The sequence below is a fragment of the Gopherus flavomarginatus genome, chromosome 5 (genome assembly GCF_025201925.1).
Source record: "Gopherus flavomarginatus isolate rGopFla2 chromosome 5, rGopFla2.mat.asm, whole genome shotgun sequence".
Taxonomy (NCBI): Eukaryota; Metazoa; Chordata; order Testudines; family Testudinidae; genus Gopherus; species Gopherus flavomarginatus.
The window spans coordinates 38,120,593-38,141,115 of NC_066621.1; the positions used below are offsets into that span (position 1 = coordinate 38,120,593).

A 20,523-nucleotide genomic window follows, 5' to 3' on the forward strand; every position below is an offset into this window, starting at 1 on the left:
CTTTATAATATTTACATGGGAGGAAATGGTTGTGCTGGGATATCGGCAGTTATCTCGGGGAGATGGGAGAAGGCCGGGTGGGGGTGTCTATTAACAAAAACTGGAACTGGTCAAATGGGGAATGTTATTCACAAAAAAAGTTTATCCCTTTTTTCCTGTGGGAAAAAATCCACCAGCTCTATTTAAAACTCAACCTGTGGTAGTCATTCAGCCACCTTCCCTGTGATTCCAAATACCGATACTTCCATTCCAGCAAAGATCTGTGTATTTGGGGGGTGGGAGAGGTACTGATTGTCCGTGCTTCTCGTTGAGTAAAAAGCTAGAAGTCAGGAACTCCTCCATTGCCACTGACTGGCCATAACAACACTTTGCACTTATACATATACAGAGATAATAAAAAAATAGGAGAGAAAAAATAATGTCATGCCGGTACCACCATGGTCTCAGTTCTTGTCCTTACGGTTTGTCTACTCTAAAGCTGATAGGCGTAACATCCATCTCAGGTAGACATACCCCTTCTAGCTCTGATCCCATAGCCCGACAGCACAAGGGCTTATCCCTGATTACATGCCAAGAGTTTCAAATGAGATCATACTCGGGGTAGCTAACCTGTCCCGCCATTCGCACCACCACGGCTACACTTCTGTTTTTAGCATGCTAGCTTGATCAGAGCTAGAAGGGGTATGTCAATCCTAGCTGGAAATTACACCTCCAGAGCCACTATAAACATCCTCTTGGTGTGCAAGTAAGTTTTGACTCTTGGGGGAACATGTGGTGTTGTCATCATATTTTGGTAAAGTAAGGCTTTGGTTGTAGAGGCAACTTCAGGGGGAATGGGAGTTGTGTGAGTGGCAGGAGAGTTTGCTGTCTGCCTTGGCCTCTGATTAGAGATAATTCTTGAGGCAGAGTTGCTCCTTGGGCATCGGTGTTGGGATGAGATTCCTGGAATAAGAGATGGCTCTGCATGTTGTTTGATCATCTCATTTCAGGACTGATATGTGTGTGTGAATAGTGCAAGTTACCCTCAGAATACAGCCAGATTCTGCATTGTAGATTTAACTGCTACCGGGAAGCTGACCTGCAAGGCCCCAGACGTTGGCAGAGGGGCAACACTAGTTTCAGAATAAGGGGTAACAATATTATTTTATTGTCCATTATTTATACTGAACCACAGGGGCTCTTAATGCCCAGACAAAAAGAAAGACAAAGTCACTGCTTTGAAGACCATACTATGGACAATAGTGACATCATGCAGAGTTAATTGATATATTGGAGGTGCCCAAATTTGCAACTTTTCACGTTTTGGGAGAAAGAAATATGTGAGCAGTTAATTTCCTTAGGGCTGATTTAACTTCCTGGTTTCTCAGACTATTAACCCCAGGGTTCAACATGGGGCTAAAGAAGGTATAAGACAAGGCAATGAAAGTGTCCTCATCTAGGGAAGAGGTTGATTTGGGTATTAAATGGACGAAAAAAGCACAGCCGAAGTGTGTGATCACAACGATGAGATGGGAGGCTCAGGTGGGGAAGGTCTTGCGCGTGCCTGGGGCAGAGTGGATCTTCAGGATGGCAGCGAGGATATAGATGTAAGAGGATGATTCCTGTGAACTGGCCTAGCAAAACAAAGGCACACAGAAAAACAGTGGCCATCCCAGCAATATGGTGGTCACTGCAGACCAGTCTCAGAACGGGCGAGATGTCACAGAAGAAATGTCTGATGGCATTGGGCCCGCAGAAGGGCAAACTGAATACAAGGAACTGATGCCTAGCGCTATAAGAAAGCCAGTTGCACATGAAATGGCGACCAGCTCAAATCAAACCCTCCTGGTTATCACAACTGGGTATTGCAGTGGATTACATATGGCCACATAGCGATCGTAAGCCATGGCTGACAGCAGGAAACAATTTGTGGCCCCAAAGACGAAGAAGCAGAACATTTGAGCCGCACATCCCAGGAAAGAAATTGTTTGGTTTCCCAACAGCAAATTCACCAGCAGCTTGGGGATGACAGCAAAAGTGGTGCAAGTTTCTGAGAAGGACAAAGCGAGAGTAAGAAGTACATGGGGGTAAGGAGGCTCCGATCAACACTGATGGCTGCCAGGATTGGGATGCTGGAGGTCAGGATTATGAAGTACACCAGGGAGAACACCAGGAAAAGCAGAACCTGCTGCTCTTCCAGGCTGGAGAATCCCAGCAGCAGAAATTGAGACACAGCGCTCTTGTTTCCTCTGGGCATCATCAAAAGCATCTAAACTCAAAGGGAAAAGGGACGCAAAAGATCGTAGGAGCTATACAACACCATCGGAGTTGCTTCCGTTAGCTCTAACACAGCCTCAGACATTATCGAATGATTGGTGTGAGGGAACTAAAACAAGCCCAAAACTGCTGATCTTTTTAATGGTATTTTATCATTTATTTTACTGTCATGTATTCCTTGGTCAGATATTGCAGTGGGGGGAGCCCACTTAAGAAGCTGGGTAGATTGAATGATTGATTGATTGATTTATAAAGTTATGGTGGTAACAGGAGCTTTGGCTGCGATATGCTCTGTTTCTGGGGAGCTGATAGAGTATGGACAACGACAATGTAAGTTTATCCCAACCTATTTCCCCAACTGGACTCCACTTTGTTTCAGAAGGATCTCTTCTAGAGAAGATGAGGACAGCCATATGAGCTATTTATTATTATTACACAGTTATTTAGGTAGCATCCAGGAACCTTAATTATAAACCAGAATCTATTGTGCTAGATGCTGTACAAAAACAGAACAACAAAACAGTTCCCGCCCACAAAAGCTTACAATTTAAGTACAAGACAATAGACAACAAGTGGGTGTAATCTGACAGATGGAGGAGTACAAGGAAGCAATGAGATGCTAGGCAGTGGCTGTAGCACACCATCTGCCTAGCTACAGTCAATGATTTTGTAGTCATTGGAGAAGAGGAGGGTTTTATTTAGTCCTTTGATTGTCTGTTGCAAGTGACAAAAAAGGGTCATGTATGCCACTCCTAAGAAGTGTTATTAACTCCATAGGGTATGGTCCAGGAATTATTTTGGGAAGTTCTCTGGTCTGTGTTATACAGGAGATCAGTCTAGATGATCACAATTGTCCTTTCTGGTCTTAGACTCTATGAATCTCTGTGGAAAAAATTGATGTGGGCACATATCTATTAGCAACCGGACAGAACAGAGAACTGGGGGTTAGTGGACCTGGTTTCTGTTCCCAGCTCTGCCACTGGCTTTCTTCATGACCATGGGTAAGACACTACACCTCCCTGTGCCTAAAATGGGGGAAATTGTGCTCACATGCCTTTAAGAACATAAGAATGGCTATACTGGCTCAGACCAAAGGTCCATCCAGCCCAGTATCCTGTCTACCGACAGTGGCCAACGCCAGGTGCCCCAGAGGGAGTGAACCTAACAGGTAATGATCAAGTGATCTCTCTCCTGCCATCCATCTACACCCTCTGACAAACAGAGGCTAGGGACACCATTCCTTACCCATCCAAGTTAATACCCATTAATAAACTTAACCTCCATGAATTTATCCAGTTCTCTTTTAAACCCTCTTATAGTCCTAGCCTTCACAACCTCCTCAGGCAAGGAGTTCCATAGGTTGACTGTGCGCTGTGTGAAGAAGAACTTCCTTTTATTTGTTTTAAACCTGCTGCCTATTAATATCATTTGGTGGCCCTAGTTCTTCGATTATGGGAACAAGTAAATAACTTTTCCTTATTCACTTTCTCCCTACCACTCATTTGTAAAGCACTTTGAGATCTATGTGGGAACTCGTATACAAGTTCTAAGTGTTATTATGCATATGTTGCGGTAGGGGCATGGAGGTATAGAAAAAATGAACTTTGAAATCTAGAAATGAAAAGTGCTATGTAAGAGCTAGATAATTAATATGATTATAATAATCATCCAATCTTTCCTGGAAACCCCAGCTACAACACTAGGAAAGCTAGCTAGCAAGGAATGGGTAACTCAGAGTCTCTAATCTGCAATAAAAGACCTGGAGTCATTCGACAGGCTCACAAGGCTCGGACTGCGGGGCTAAAAAGAGTGGTGTGGAAGTTCGGGCTCAGGCTGGAGCCTGAGCTGTGTAGCCTGGCAAGAGCGGAAGGTCTCAGAACCTGGGCTCCAGCCTGAGTCTGAATATCTACACCTCTATTTTTAGCCCCACAAGCTCAAATCAGTTGACTCAGGCTCAGAGGCTCTGTGCTGTGAGTTTTTCTTTGCAGTGTAGCTGTACCCTGACATACTTATTCAGCTCTCATCATTGCTGATGATGGGTGCAGGGACAGGTTCCTCTGAACTATTGCTGAAACACATTCAACAACTAGACAGCACTCAGCGAGTCTCAGTTCCATTCCTAGAAAGACAGCAAGACCAACCATCCAACTTTCTGAACAAAATCATATTCTGATGGGTAAAAATGATCTGCTTCTCTCTTGCCCATCTCAGAGGGGAAAAAAGGCGATGAATGTGCTAAAGACGACTTCCAAACTGTGTAAATCCAGAGGAACTCAGTTGATTTCAGTGGCAACACTCTGGGTTTACACCAGCCTGAGTGCTATCACAATCTGGGTGTCTAAGGAAAGCTTCTAGTTATTAAGGATTCACCACATCAACCAAGATATTTTGGGCATTATACCTCCAGGCACTGTACTTTTAATACCATCTTCCCACTAGGCACCTGCAGTGCATCCATACGTCTTAAATAGTCACCCTTTCTTATGTTCCAACTCATACTACTTCGTCTGTGGAACAGGAGGCTTTTATTTTTCCTGGAATGAGGGAATGTAGGAGTAGGCAGGATGCTTTCCTGCAATGATTTCTGAATTAAGACACCCTGAAAAATAGCTGATAAACTAAGTCCAACAGTTCTTTTATATATATATATTAGAACTAGTGGAAAATTTTCCCATAGAACATTTTTCCATGAGGAAAGGCTATCTTGTCAAAATTGAAGGGGAAAAATTGAGAAGACAGGGATGTTTTGAGTTTTCTTTTCAATTTTTTTTCCAGTTTCAAATGTATTTTATTTTTTATTATATTATAACATAACTTTAAATTAAAAAGATGGACATTGAAATGAATTGGTTTGATTTTTTTGAAATGGAACCTTTGCTTGGCCTGAAACAATTTCCCCTCGCCCCCAAAAATTTCTTTTGTAGGATTGTTTTTTCTTTTTATTTTTTAATTTGGAATGAAAACAAATTTCAAAATGTCTGAATTTCCCATGGAATGTAATTCCTACCAACTCTTTTATATCCTTCTTTCTCTCTATTATTGAAACTATAGCTAGACAGAGAGGTAGGTAGATCACTATACCTTTGCATGACATTAAAAATGCATCTATTAGTTTATTTAGTTCTACGTAAAGCCATCACCATACAACATACCTGTAGCACCAGGAAAGAAACTCCAGAAGGATCTGTGCTTAGAGATATTTATATTGGGTTTCTATCATGGCTTGGGATGTAATTGCCTGTTGCTCCCTCCCAGCTCCTAATCCAGGCCAGGTGCTCCTGAAGCAATTCAAAGGGAATTATCCATCCATGTGCATTTGGAGTCATGTGGGTTGAGATGGAAATGTTTACATTTGAAGCTGATTATTGATACATGTTATACCCTAATCAATACTTGCTATATCCTGGAATCTTAGTACTCTGAGTCTGTGTAACACCCTTTACAATTCCATGGAGTGAGTTTAGCACTGAGAGGTTCTGCACTGGCAGGCCTGGGGAATAGAGTTTCAGGGCAGGTCTAGTAGATTCCCTACATTGCCCTGCCTATCTGGAGATATACCCATCTTATAGAGCTTGAAGGGACCTTAAAAAGATCATTAAGTCTAGTTCCCTGCCTTCACAGCAGAACCAAGTACCACCCGACAGTTTTTTGTCACAGATCCCTAAATGACTCACTCAAGGATTGAACTCATAGTTCATCAGGCTAATGCTTAAACCACTGAGCTATCCCTTCCCCCAGTTTTATTCTTAAGGCAAAAATCCCTATAGAGACAACCTCCTAAAAATAATGGGTAGCTACCTGTAACAGTTTAGGGCAACTGCATCTGTGTTTCCCCTCAATGTCCCAGCAAGGGCACCGTGATAGATTGGGCCTATTTTACAGCACCCTCCTGCTGTCAGACTGAGCTGCATTCTGCCAGGTCAACTCATTCTCCAGGGTAACCCTCATCTGTGCTTTCCTCAAGGAATCCAGGGACACTGTCTTCAATTGAGGTAATTTCTGTAACTGAACCTTCTTAAACACAATCCCACCCCCTGCAGACTCTTTCTTCAAAGCCTATGCAAGCACAGTAGTGTCCTCCCCAAATCAGTCTCTCGCCCCAATAATTCCCCTAACAAAATTTCCTGACTCTGACCCTCAGGCCTCCTCAGACAATCTCCCCTCTTGTCCATTTAGTTTCTGGAACAGATTCTCTCAGTGACAGTCCATTTGAGAGTTCTAACCCCTCTTTTATAAAGGTGAGCTAATGAAGTTCCACCTGTTTTCTCAGGGCTGTATTCAGTTTGCTGGATCAAAATAAGGGCCCCTCAGTTAATTTAAATTCAGCCTTTGTACCCAAAAGGCTTTCTTTGTTTTTCAGGCCTCCAAAAACAGGTAAAACCAATCACTGCCACTTATTCCAAAGGACAAAGCTTCTGCATTATTCACCCAGATTCCAAGGGAAACCCACCCAGCGAAACCAGAATACACAAATACATATAACACTTATTGAATACAAAAGGGCTATGAATATTTTCTGAGAACCTCTTAATGTGACAGTCTATGATGTTGTCACGTTTCCTGAGTTTTTGATCACCAACATACAGAAAACATTTATAAAGTTAATGCAATAGTGTCAACACAATGCCTGCATTTGTCTTTTTGTCATGACTTATGAATGGGACCAAACTCTCAGTAGGCATAACTTATGTCTAATGACAATTCTTTGTTTGTATAGACTCATAGACTCATAGGTCAGAAGGGACCAATCTGATCATCTAGTCTGACCTCCTGCACAAGGCAGGCCACAGAACCCCACCCATCCAATTTTGTACAACCCCTATCCCAGGACCAAGTTATTGAAATCCTCAAAAATGGTTTGAAGACCTCAAGCTGCAGAGACACCACCAGCAAGCGACCCGTGCCCCACGCTGCAGGGGAAGGCGAAAAACCTCCAGGGCACCTGCCAATCCGCCCTGGAGGAAAATTCCTTCCCGACCCCAAATATGGCGATCAGCTAAACCCTGAGCATGTGGGCAAGAGTCACCAGCCAGCACCCAAGAAGGAGTTCTCCGCAGCAACTCAGTACCCATCGCATGCAACATCACCCCGCAGACCATTGAGCAGACCTGTCTGGTGGTAATTCAAGATCAATTGCCCAAATTAACGATCCTATCATAACATCCCCTCCATATACTTATCAAGCTTTGTCTTAAAGCCAGGAAAGTCTTTTGCCCCTACTACTTCCCTCGGAAGGCTATTCCAGAACTTCACTCCCCTAATGGTCAGAAACCTTCGTCTAATTTCAAGTCTAAACTTCCTAATATCCAGTTTATACCCATTCGTCCTCGTGGCTACATTAATACTAAACTTAAATAATTCCTCTCCCTCCCTAACGTTAACCCCCTTGATATATTTATATAGGGCGAGCATATCCCCCCTCAGCCTTCTTTTGGCCAGGCTAAACAAGCCAAGCTCTTTGAGTCTCCTTTCATAAGGCAGTTTTTCCATTCCTCGGATCATCCTCGTAGCCCGTCTCTGAACCTGTTCCAGTTTGAATTCATCCTTCTTGAACATGGGACACCAGAACTGCACACAGTATTCCAGATGGGGTCTCACCAACGCCGTATACAACGGTACTAACACCTCCTTATCCTTGCAGGAAATACCCCGCCTGATGCATCCCAAAATCGCATTTGCTTTTTTAACAGCCGTATCACATTGGCGACTCATAGTCATCCTGCTATCAACCAGTACCCCAAGGTCCTTCTCTTCCTCCGTCGCTTCCAACTGATGCGCCCCCAACGTATATCCAAAATTCTTATTATTAATTCCTAAATGCATGACCTTGCACTTTTCACTATTGTATTTCATCCTATTTCTATTACTCCAGTTTACAAGGTGGTTCAGATCTTCTTGAATAGTATCCCTGTCCTTCTCCATGTTAGCAATACCCCCCAGCTTCGTGTCATCCGCGAACTTTATTAGCACATTCCCGCTCTTTGTGCCAAGGTCAGTAATAAAAAGGTTAAATAAGATCGGTCCCAAAACCGATCCTTGAGGGACTCCACTGGTGACCTCCTTCCAGTCCGACAGTTTACCTTTCAATACGACCCTCTGGAGTCTCCCCTTTAACCAGTTCCTTATCCACCTTACAACTTTCATATTCACTCCCAGCTTTTCCAATTTAACTAACAGCTCCCCGTGCGGAACCGTGTCAAACGCCTTACTGAAATCTAGGTAAATTATATCTACCGCATTTCCTTTATCTAAGTAATCCGTCACCTTCTCAAAGAAGGAGATCAGATTGGTTTGGCACGATCTACCTTTAGTAAATCCGTGTTGCAATTCGTCCCAATTACCATTGACCTCTATGTCCTTAACTACTTTCTCCCTTAAAATTTTTTCCAAGACTTTACATACTACAGACGTCAAGCTAACAGGCCTATAATTACCCGGATCACTCTTTTTCCCTTTCTTAAAAATAGGAACTACATTAGCAATCCTCCAGTCATACGGCACAACACCCGAGATTATCGATTGCTTAAAAATTCTCGCTAACGGGCTCGCAATTTCACACGCCAGTTCCTTTAATATCCTCGGGTGGAGATTGTCCGGGCCCTCCGACTTCGACCCATCGAGCTGTTCAAGTACGGCCTCTACCTCAGTTGCAGTAATATCCACTTCCATATCCACATTCCCGTTTATCATCCCTCCATCATCGCAAGGTTCCTCACTAGTCTTATTAAAAACCGAGGCAAAGTACTTGTTTAGATGTTGGGCCATGCCTAGGTTATCCTTAACCTCCATTCCATCCTCAGTGTATAGCGGCCCCACTTCTTCTTTCTTTGTTTTCTTCTTATTTATGTGGCTGTAGAACCTTTTACTATTGGTTTTGATTCCCTTTGCAAGTTCCAGTTCAATGCGGCTTTTAGCCTTCCTCACTTTATCCCTACATGTTCTGACCTCAGCAGGTAGCTTTCTTTACTGATCCTGCCTTCCTTCCACTCCCTGTAAGCTTTCTGCTTTTGTCTAATCCCCTCTCTGAGTTGCTTGCTCATCCAGTTTGGCCTGCAACTCCTGCCCATGGTTCTTTTCCCCTTTCTCGGGATGCAGGCTTCCGACAGTCTCCGCAGCTGTGACTTAAAGTAATTCCAGGCCTCCTCCACATTTAAATCCACTAATTCCTCCGTCCAATCCACTTCCCTAACTAATTTCCTTAACTCTTTAAAATTAGCCCTCGAGAAGTCGAAAACCCTAATCGCAGATCTACATTTGTTTATCCTTCCATCTAGTTTGAACTGAATCAGCTCATGATCACTCGAACCAAGGTTGTCCCCTACCACCATTTCTTCTACGAGGTCCTCACTGCTCACCAACACCAAGTCTAAAATGGCATCCCCTCTCGTAGGTGCTTCAACTACTTGATGAAGAAATCCATCCGCTATCACATCCAGAAAAATCTGACCCCTATTATTCGTGCAAGTACTCGTCCTCCAGTCTATATCCGGGAAGTTGAAGTCCCCCATAATCACACATTTCCCCTTTGTGTTTACTTCATTAAAGACATTAAAGAGGTCTCTATCCATATCCCAATCCGATCCTGGCGGTCTGTAGCACACCCCAAGCACTATCTCAGGGGAAGCTCTAGTTGCTTTTTTACCCAGCGTGATTTTTGCCCAGACGGACTCCGTCTTATCCATTCCATCGCATCTTATTTCGCTACATTTAATTTCATCATTGATGTACAAGGCTACTCCCCCACCTTTGCCTTTCTTCCTGTCTTTTCTGAACAGCACATAGCCTTCAATACCCGTGCTCCAGTCATGAGTACTATTCCACCAGGTTTCGGTAATCCCTATAATATCCGGCTTCACTTCCTGCACGAGTAACTCCAGTTCCTCCATCTTGTTACCTAGGCTCCTCGCATTAGTGTACAAACCTTTTAATTTTCGGCGTTTGGCGTCAGTGACATTCTTTCCCCTGTCGTGCACAAACTGTCTGCCACCAGCATCACCCGTTACTCTGGTTTCTACTCCACTATTCCTCCTTGGATCAAATCTTGGGGCCGCAAGGGTATCCCCGCTCACTTTGTTTACTTCCCTCTCCGGGTTATGTTCTGGCTTGGAGATCTCCCGAACATTTCCCAACCATCTCCCCCAACTTTCTAGTTTAAAGCCCTCTTGATGAGGTTGGCGAGCCTCCATCCTAGAATCCTATTTCCCTCCTTGCTGAGATGAAGTCCATCCTGAGCAAACAGTTGTCTATCCGTAAATGCGTCCCAGTGACCGTACATCCCAAAGCCCTCCTTATAACACCACTCCCTGAGCCATCTGTTGATCGCCATAATCTTGTCCCTCCTTCGTCGCCCCGCTCTAGGAACCGGCAGAATCCCACTGAAGATCACCTGAGCCTCGATGTCTTTAAGCCTCTTCCCCAGTCTGAAATAGTCCTCCTTGATACAGTCCAGTGAGTAACTAGCCGTATCGTTCGTTCCCACATGAAGGATAATCAACGGATTTTTTCCCGCTCCCGCTAAGATCGTATTCAGGCTCAAGTCCACATCCTGTATCTTAGCCCCCGGCAGACAGCACACTCTTCTGTTCTCCCGATCCGGTCTAGTTACAGGCCTGTCTACTCTTCTCAGTAGAGAGTCTCCAATCACGTAGACTTGCCTTTTCCTGGTGACAATGCGATTCTCCGGTCTATCCCCCACAGCAGCTGGCCGTGATTCCTCCTGATTTGTATTTGACCTCACAATCCTCCTAGGGCTCGTACTTGATGTCGCCTCCACTGACTGCTCCCCTCCATCTGCAGGACTAGCTGCTTGCCTCTTCTTCCTTGCCGTTACTCCTTCAGCAGCCCGCTGTGTTCCATCTTCATTTCCCAACTCAGCAAACCTATTCCTGAGTTCTATTTGTCCATCGCTGGCCCGTCTTATCCTCTGTCTGGTTCTCCTAGTGACATGCTTCCACCGTCCACTTTCCTCACCCAGCAGTCCCTCCTCAGAGTCCTTAGGTCCTGCTTTTGTCCGCTCGCCTGAGCTTGTCCCCTGTGCCTCATCATGTCTGTGTTCCATCATCTGCTCAAATCCCCTTCTAAACTCAGCCAGAGTTTCCACTTGCATCTCCAGTCCCCTTACCTTTTCCTCCAGCAGCTCTATCAGACGACACTTCATGCAGATGAAACTCCTTTCAGGTGCTCCCTCTAGGACCATGTACATGCCGCAGCTGCCACACCCAGTCATCCTCAGTGTGTCTGCACCTGCTGCCGCTGCCTCTGCCTCCATCGTAGCGCTGCAACCCTGTGCCTGGCAATCCACGCCTCACACCGCACCGCAGGCCACCGACCAGCGCAGGGCTGCCTCTTCCCTGGTCTGCCTTCCCGGTTCCTCTGCCTTGGTCTCCCCTGCAACCTCCCCCTGGAAACTCCCACTGAAACTCCCCTGTTAGCCGCTCTGTTCGCCGCCTCCTGTGCCGCTGCAGCTGACTGTGCCGCTGCCTGAGTGCCTGGCTCCTTATACTGCCTGAGTGCCTGGCTCCTTATGTATGTAATTTTGTCAAGTGATCCTTAGAAACCTGAGACAAACAACCCATACAAAGCTTTTAGCATAGATGACCAGACAATTATCAGATGTTGTGACGAACTGAGACTGTTCTTACTGTGGTCTGTGAATGCTGAGTGGGGAGTGTTGGTCTGGGAGGACGGTCTGCATTGGGGGATGGGAGAGAGCATGTAATGTGAGAACCTAGGAAGGGGTTAGAGGCTAGGTGACACCTCTGTCCAGGAAGCTGAACAAAGGCTGGGGGAAGGAGAGGCAGGAGAGAGAGAGAGTTTCAGGAGAAGGCTGGGGAATGGACGGAAGCACAGACAGGGCTCTGACCCCCCAATAGGCTGTGGTGCTCCTGGGACCCCAAGATGGACCTAATTGAGGAGGATCCTGTTGTCTGTGCCTACAAGACCTGTCTTGGACTGTGTTCTTGTTGTCCAAATAAACCTTTGGCTTTACTGGCTGGCTGAGAGTCACGGTGAATCGCAGGAAGCTGGGGGTGCAGGGCCCTGACTCCCCCACACTCCTTGACAGATGTAAATTATATGTGGCCATCCACGAAACAGAAAAGGCTGTTGGTGAGTAAGTAGAAGGTTGTACAAAATTAGTGGACTAGTACTGTATGAGGAAGAGATGAAATGCTCCTAAGTGGCTCATTGAGGCATGCCCTGAACTCTAGGTAAGACCTTGTAATGCAATCTTCTAAACATGACCAGCGTTCACCCAAACATTCACTGCTTTGAATAACTCAAATATTCAAAACCTAGAAGGCAAATAACAACTACATACATTATAATTATGAAATATAAATGATTTTTCAGCCACTCTCCTCTTTATTAGAGGGCCCAGCTCATGCTTTTAAAACACTTAATAAAAAAATAGTAATAATAATGCCTATTGCTTGTATCAGTAGCTTTCCGAGCATTTTACTGTCTTTTTCTTTAACGTTGCTCCCCTTTCAGCATCCCTAGGTAGTGCCACCATCCCCGTTGTAAGGCTGGAGAACAGAGGCACAAAGAGGCTAAGTGACTTGCCCAAGGTCACAGAGGAAAGTCACTGTGGACCAAGAAATTAGACCCAGGTTTTCTATGTCCTCGGCCAGTGCCTGAACCACAGGACCAGCCTGCCCTTCACTTGGGGATGGCAATGTGGCCTTAGCACAAAATGGTTCCTAACTGGGAGCTGAGCAGCTCTGAGAAGCTGGCTACTTGATGAGTTGCCAAATCATAGCTGTTTGGTGCAGATCTCCTTGGAAAACCTGCCCCTTTGGTGCAAGATGCACTGGGTTGGTTATCCACACAAAAAAAAAAAAAAAAGAAAGATGTAAAGAACTCACTCCTCCCGTTTACTGTTAAAAACCCACTCCCAACATTTAAATTCTCTGAGAATAAATCTTCCTGTGTAACATCCTCGTAAAGGCCTTTTTCACCTCTATGTTCCTCAGACTGTAGATCAGGGGGTTCAACATGGGAATCACAAGGGTATAAAACAAGGACATGATTTTGTCGTGGTCCATGAGGTACTTTTAACTGGGCCGTAAATACATGAAAGAGCCCGTTCCACAGAAGATGGTGATGGCTGCCAGCTGGGAGGCGTAGGTGGAGAAGGCTTTGCGTTAGCCCTTGGCAGAGTTGATCCTTAGGATAGTGACCACGATGTATATATAGGAGATGAGGATAATCAAGATAGTAGGTGTTACCACCACAGTGACGCAGGTGAAATGAACAATGTCTGTAATGTGGGTGTCGGAGCAGGACAGTTTCAGGATTGGGGACACGTCACAGAAGAAATGGTTGATGATGTTTGAGTTGCAGAAGGACAAATGGAATATAAATATAGTTTGAACAATTGCATTCACGCAGCTCACTAGGTAGGACCCCAGCACCAGTAGCATGCAAAACCGCTTGGACATGACGACAGTGTAGAGCAATGGGTTACAGATGGACATGAAGCGATCGTACGCCATGACACCCAAGAGGTAACATTTACAGGACAATGCGATGCATAGGAAAAAGAATTGCAGAGCACACCCAGAGAACAAAATGACTTTTCTCATTGATATTAAAGTAATCAGTATGCTGGAAGTGATGGTGGTGTAGCTGACATTTAAGAGGGCCAGGTTGCTGATGAAAAAGTACATGGGGGTGTGAAGCTGGGAGTCAGTTCTGATTAAGGTGACCAAGGTGAGGTTCCCCACTAGGATCAGCATGTAGATCAGCAGAAACATCACAAGGAGGATGACCTGCAGCTTTGGGTTTTGTGTGAATCCCAACAAGACAAACTCAGTCACTGCTGTGTAATTCCTCTCTGCCATTTATCCCAGATGCACTCTCCACTGCAGGTGAGAAAGTGAGGAGTACACAGAGAGGAGACAGATGAGGGCTGTCATAAACATACAGCTAAGGGTAGCATAAAATCCCTCCATTACCGATAAGGAGTTAAGAAGCTCAGATAACCTGGTTTGCACCTGACCCAAAGGACCAATAAGGGAAAGAGATCCTTTCAAATCGATGGGAGGAGGTTTTGTTTGTGGTCTCTTAGTTTTTCCAGCCCTGGTCACTCTCTGTCCAAGAAAGAACAACAATCTCCTAAAACCCTACCTGAAATAAGCATCCAAGATTTCAAAAATTGGAAGCAATAGCAAGGAAATGCGTTAGCTTATCTTTTATTTTAGCTTGTAAATTTTCCCGATGCTAAGAGGAAGGTTTATTCCTGTTTTTTGTAACTTTGAAGTTTTGCCTAGAGGGGAATTCTCTGTATATTAAATCTTATCACCCTGTAAAATTACCTTCCATCCTGATTTTACAGAGGTGCTTCTTTTAGCTTTTTTCTTTATTATAAAGTTCTGCTCTTAGGAAACTGATTGGTTTTTAGTTTCCTAAAAACACAAGGGTCTGGTCTGTGCTCAACTTGGTTATCTATTTGGTTGGTATATTATTCTCAAGCCTCCCCAGGAAAGGGGATGAACGAGTTTGAGAGGATATTTTTGGAAAACAGGAACTCCAAGTGGTCCTTTTCCTGAATCTTTGTCTAGCTCACTTGGTGGTGGCAGTGGTACCGTCCAAGGACAAGGAAGAATTTGTGCCTTGGGGAAGTTTTTTAACCAAACCTGATAGAAATATGCTTAGGGGGTCTTTCATGTGGGTCCCCACATCTATCAAGGTTCCTTCCCCACTCTGAACTTTAGGGTGCAGATGTGGGGACCTGCATGGACACTTCTAAGCTTAATTATCAGCTTAGATCTGGTCTCGCTGACACCACTCTCAAACTAACTCCCTTTTTTGGATAGTCTTGAGAGACTTCATCATCGAGTCCCTGGTGAACGCCAATCCAACCCCTTGGATCGTAACACAGGAGAATTTAACCATCCCCCCTCCTTTCCCCCACCAATTCCTGGTGAGTCCAGATCCAATCCCCTTGGATCTTAAAACAAGGAAAAAATCAATCAGGTTCTTAAAAAGAAGGCTTTTAATTAAAGAAAAAAAAGGTAAAAGAAAGAAAAAATATAAACCCTTTGGGAGACAGCATACCAGCATATCTCACAGACAATAGATTGAAAACACAGGATGTTCCCCTGGGCAGAAATCTTAATACACACAAGAATATCCAATTTGATAATTCCCTTAATGGCACCCAAACATGTCACAAACGAAAATAAACATAAACCTATTTATTCCTTTCTAAAACTTACTACTCTGATAAGAGGCTGGTTCCTTGATCTTTTTCACTCTGGCTGAAACTGAAACTGACTAAACAAAGGAAACTTCCCTCCTTCCTTTTGAAACATTTTGTTCCCCCATTGGTTCCTCTGGTCAGGTGTCAGTTAAGCTAGGTGAACTTCTTAACCCTTTACAGGTAAAAGAGACATTAACCCTTAGCTATCTGTTTATGACAAGGGCTGTATACAAACACCTCAAACTCTGTCACTTTCAACAAAGCACTAACTCTAGGCAGTGGAACTATCTCAGAAATCCATAAACCTCATACCCACCATGAATATCTGTTTCCCTCTACTGTCTGAACTACATGGAGTGTTCAGAGTCCACCACCGGCTTCAAGCTAGGTTTTCTAGCTCAGGGAGTGGTGGCTCAGGCTCTTGAAGCCACAGGGACAAGTTCAATCTTTGCTTCTGATAACCCACCCATCTGCATAATGTCATTTCCAGGGTCAGATTCTGATACAATCCCCAATATCAGTTAGTGAGACCCCTGGGCAATGAGACTTTATGCAGGGCAAAGTACTACTTGGTGTGTGAACATCTCTGAGGTGTGGGTGCTTCTGCACTGTCTGTTATGGAGCCAGGCTAGTTGTTTCATTAGCAATAAGTGATGTGGGCAAGCAGGGAGTTGCAGGAAAGAGACCTTTATTCAGCAGCCTGAGGCTCCCCAGCATTCCATGCAGAGCCTCTAGCATTTGTGCACAAGGAGCCTGACCCCTGTTCACATTCCTGAGCTCCTGATGTCACAATAAACTAGATCCCGCCAGAAAACTGACCCTGTTGCTCGGGACCCACTCCTCAGATTACCACGGTGACTCAGCTATTAAAGTTGCACAGCCATGTTTATCACAAGCTCTGTTTTACAGCCTTGCCCTTCTGAAGAAGAAAAAAAATGTTCCTTCACTCAGAGCACCAGATCCGATACCTTTTCTCAACTGAGCAGCAAACTTACCCCAGCTGGGCGGTGGTGCTATTCACTTCGATGGGAGCAATGGTGGGATATGATGCTACTCGGCATGTTTGTGGGGATGATCATCTGGCCCCTGTGTTTAAGTCTCATTGGCTGGAATCCATGAAGGGACTCAGGCAGTGCAGCTCCGAGCATCATGGCATCTAACTTTTAGGTGCCTAAACAAACACAAGCACAGCACTGCAATCCAGAAAGCCGAGTTAGGTACCTCCCTGCAGAATCATAGAACCGTGGCGGTTGAAGGGACTGCAAGGGTCATCGAGTCTTACCCCCTGACAAGTGGCAGGATTTGTTGTGCCCAAATCATGCATCTGACTCTCTAGCCTCTTTTTGAAAACCTCCAGTGAAGGAGCTTCCACAGTCTCCCTGTACAATGAATGGGGACAGAGAGGCACCTTAAAATGCATTCCACCACAGCCAACATGACGCCAGGTGGGGAGACTCCTAAGCTTGCCAATAGGACCCACTGATTTCCTAAGCACTGCCCCTTCCTCACAGATAGGCACTTCCCTTCCGCCTGGATTTATGTGACTCTCTCTCCTAGCAATCCACACACAGGCACCCCTCTCCTGGCTTAATAGTAGTTTTTTGAGGGAACTAATCAGAATCAAAGAATATTAGGGTTGCATCTAGTCCAATCCCCTGCTCAAAGCAGGACCAATTCCCAACTAAATCATCCCAGCCAGGGCTTTGTCAAGCCTGACCTTAAAAACCTCTGAGGAAGGAGATTCCACCACCTCCCTAGGTAATTGTTCAAGTGCTTCCCTTATGCATTAAGGGATCACAGGAAAATAAAAACCCTACATTGTTCAAAAGCAAGTTCTTCTTCAGAGCTCTAGTCATTGAACCCAGTTTTCAGAACCCTAATGTTTGCACAGTGGACACCACCCCACACACATTCCTCTACCACTGCTCTGAAACCCAACCCTCCACCACAACCATTGCTGTGACCATCCCCCAAAAGACCTGGCTGCTCCAAGCTTTCCCTCCCACCACATGCGCACACACACAGATGCAGTTCAGCTCTCCTCTCCATCTTCCTCCTTGTCATACATACACAACACACAAGAGTAGAAGTCTGCCAAAGCCAGGAGTCAAAAATCCCAGAGCAAGGGGGCCCTGGGATCCAGTCATCTTGAGCGACCTGGTTGTTCTGCCTTCCCCCTGCACATGCAAGTTTACCTTGGATAACTTTTGAAATGCTCCTTCCATCACAGGGGCAGTGGGCTTCTAAGGAACAACTGACAAAATTACATACAAACAGAGCATCGTCATTAGACGTACATTATGCCTACTGAGAGTTTGGTCCCATACATATGTCATGACAAAAATGACAAAAGCAGGCATGGTGTACAAAAGCTGAATTTAAATTAACTGAGAAGCCCTTGTTTTGATCCAGCAAACTAGCACGAGCCATTAATCCAGGGGGCAAAACCTACCTGGAGGGATTTTAAGACTGGAACCTGCCAGGTCTCCATGTGGAAGATGGTTGGCACTTGGGAAGCCAAATGTGCATTTTTTTAGGGGCAGTGGGTGCCAGACATTAGCTGGGATCAACCCCAAGAAGATAACAGTCTGGGGAGAATCAGAGCCCTAGTGTGTCCAGAGCATTGATAAAATAACATGATGAGAACTGCACAATTCTGATATCCTGTGACTTTTCAAGGGGCTCTCCCTTGCACACGTGACTCCAAATTTAGTCCATTAAACCTATCCTGGACCTCCACGAGGATCAGCTGTTTTCAAGTCTGAGTAAGGCTGTGGATTTTAAAGCCAATGGAAAGTGAGTCTCAAGCTTTTCCATAGCAGAGCTACTGCTCTGCTCTAACAAGCCAGATCGTCAGCACATGTAAATGGAAAATTGGCTTTAGTGGAGTTAGGCAACTGACACCAGCTGAGGATACAGCCTTCTTGAAATATCAGGACCTCTAGAGGCAATAAATCTGATCTCCATGAGATTTGGCTCTGAATCAGAATTAATTCAAATTGCCAGAACCAAAAGAGAATATTTATTCCATTTTCATCAGAACCAGAGCAATTAAACCTACTTGCAGGAGGGAGACATCTGTTACTCTTGACTGCAAAGCAGAATGTTTGGAAGCCTTGTTTATAAAGTTATTTCAGTGGCATTTGGGGATGGAATCCTTGGGGAGCCCCAAAGTTCTGCAGTTCAGGGCAAACATGGATGGGATCATTAAAACCTTCAGGTCTTCTAGGGATAGCCACACAAAGATGTGTTGTGTCCAGTTATTGCTCTAACTTCTGGGTATTTTCTTTCCTCCTTTTTTCTTTGTTTCAAAGAGAACTGGCCCATTCCTCCCCTCCCATCCCCCAAATCCTGATCAGATGCTCACAAGGTCATTCACCTCAGATGGTGCAAAAAGTGACATATATTGGAAAATAGATCCATAACTGGTTCCTTTAATTAGAGCCCTGCAACTCCATAAATATCCATTTTATATCTGCAGACCATTTTGGTGGATCGCGAATTGCCTCTCCCCTTGTGGGTTCCCATACCAGCTGCTCCATGAAGCAGTCATTTAAAGCATCGAGAAATTTTGTTTCTGCCTTTCATCCTGAGGCGACATGTACCCAGTCAATATGGGGATAATTGAAATGTCCTGCTATAATTGAGTTCTTTACTTTGATAGCTTCTCTAATCTCCCCTAGTGTCTTATTGTCACTATTACTGTCTTAGTCAGGTGGTCAATAAAAGACCCCTGCTGCTATATTCTTCTTAGACCATGGAATTACTATCCATGGAGATTCTATGGAACATGTGGATTCATTTAAGATTTTTACTTCATTTGATTCTACATTTTCTTTCACATATGGTGCCTTTCCCCTTCCCATGCACGACTTGTTCTGTACTTCCGATATATTTTGTACCCCGGATTGATTGTGTCCCATTGATTGTCCCCGCTATACCAGGTTTCTGTGATGCCTATTATATCAATATCCTCCTTTAACCTGAGGCACTCTAATTCACTAATCTTATTATTTAGACTTCTAGCATTCGTGTATAAGCACTCTAAAAACCTGTCTGTTTATTTGTCTGCCCTTTTCTGATGTGTCAGAATCTTTTTTATGTGAATGTTTCATATCCATTCAGATTGCTACTGCAAAGATCATTTCCCTAGCCCATTGGTTTGACTATGTCATCCCTTTCTCAGTCTCCGTTTACTGGCTCCCCTTTCTCTATGCTTCCTTCACTTTCAAGACTCTTCACAATCTATCCCAGCTGACCCTATCACCATTCACTATTGAAAGGCCACCATTCACCCCAGATTGGCCAGTAAGCCCAGCTTCTGTCACCAACATGTTAAATTTTCAGACAAGAATCATTGTGCTTTCCTCCCATGCCCCTCACACTTGGGAGGAGAGCCCTATAAATATTCACAACACTTTCTCATTCTCCTCCTTCCAGTCCCTCCTGAAAACTCATGTTTGGTCTCACAGTCTCCAGAAACTTGATAACGATTAGGCCACAGTTTTATTGAGACAACTGCCTAGTATTGTGTCTGTTTTCTCGTACTTCCCCATCTGTCTGCAACGTCTGTTGTCTCCTTTCTTAGACTGGAAACCTTTGGGGCAAGGGCTGTCTCTCTGTTGTGTCTATATGTACAGCACCCATCACAATGGGGTACTGGTGGGCTCCTAGAGGCTCATTTTAATACAAATAAGAACAGTAACAATGAAGGTTGAATACTGGAGCAGGAGCCAAATCACGTGGATCTAATTGCAAACTCTCTGGAGTATTTTACTATGTTTGTCAAATAAATAATAATAATAATTAATAATTAATAATAAAAGATTAATCTGTAGAGTTTAAGGCCAGAAGGCAACTATCAGATAGTCTGATTTCTTGCATATCACAGATCACTAACTGTTACAAATATAAAAACAGGGCAAGGGGAATATCTGACAGTTATGGCAATTTCCTGCCATATTTTTGGGAGATCTCACTGTAATAAGTGTATGTAACATTGTAGGCCAGTGAATATATGGAATTGAATGGCAGAGGAGACCACAGTGCTCCAGTGGGAGGTA

The 20,523-nt window shown here is 44.5% G+C and overlaps 1 pseudogene; it reads right to left on the reverse strand.

Moving 5' to 3' along the window:
• Window positions 1–13,157: 13,157 nt before the first annotated feature.
• On the reverse strand, window positions 13,158–14,099 carry LOC127052560 (olfactory receptor 1019-like; annotated as a pseudogene).
• Window positions 14,100–20,523: the final 6,424 nt, after the last annotated feature.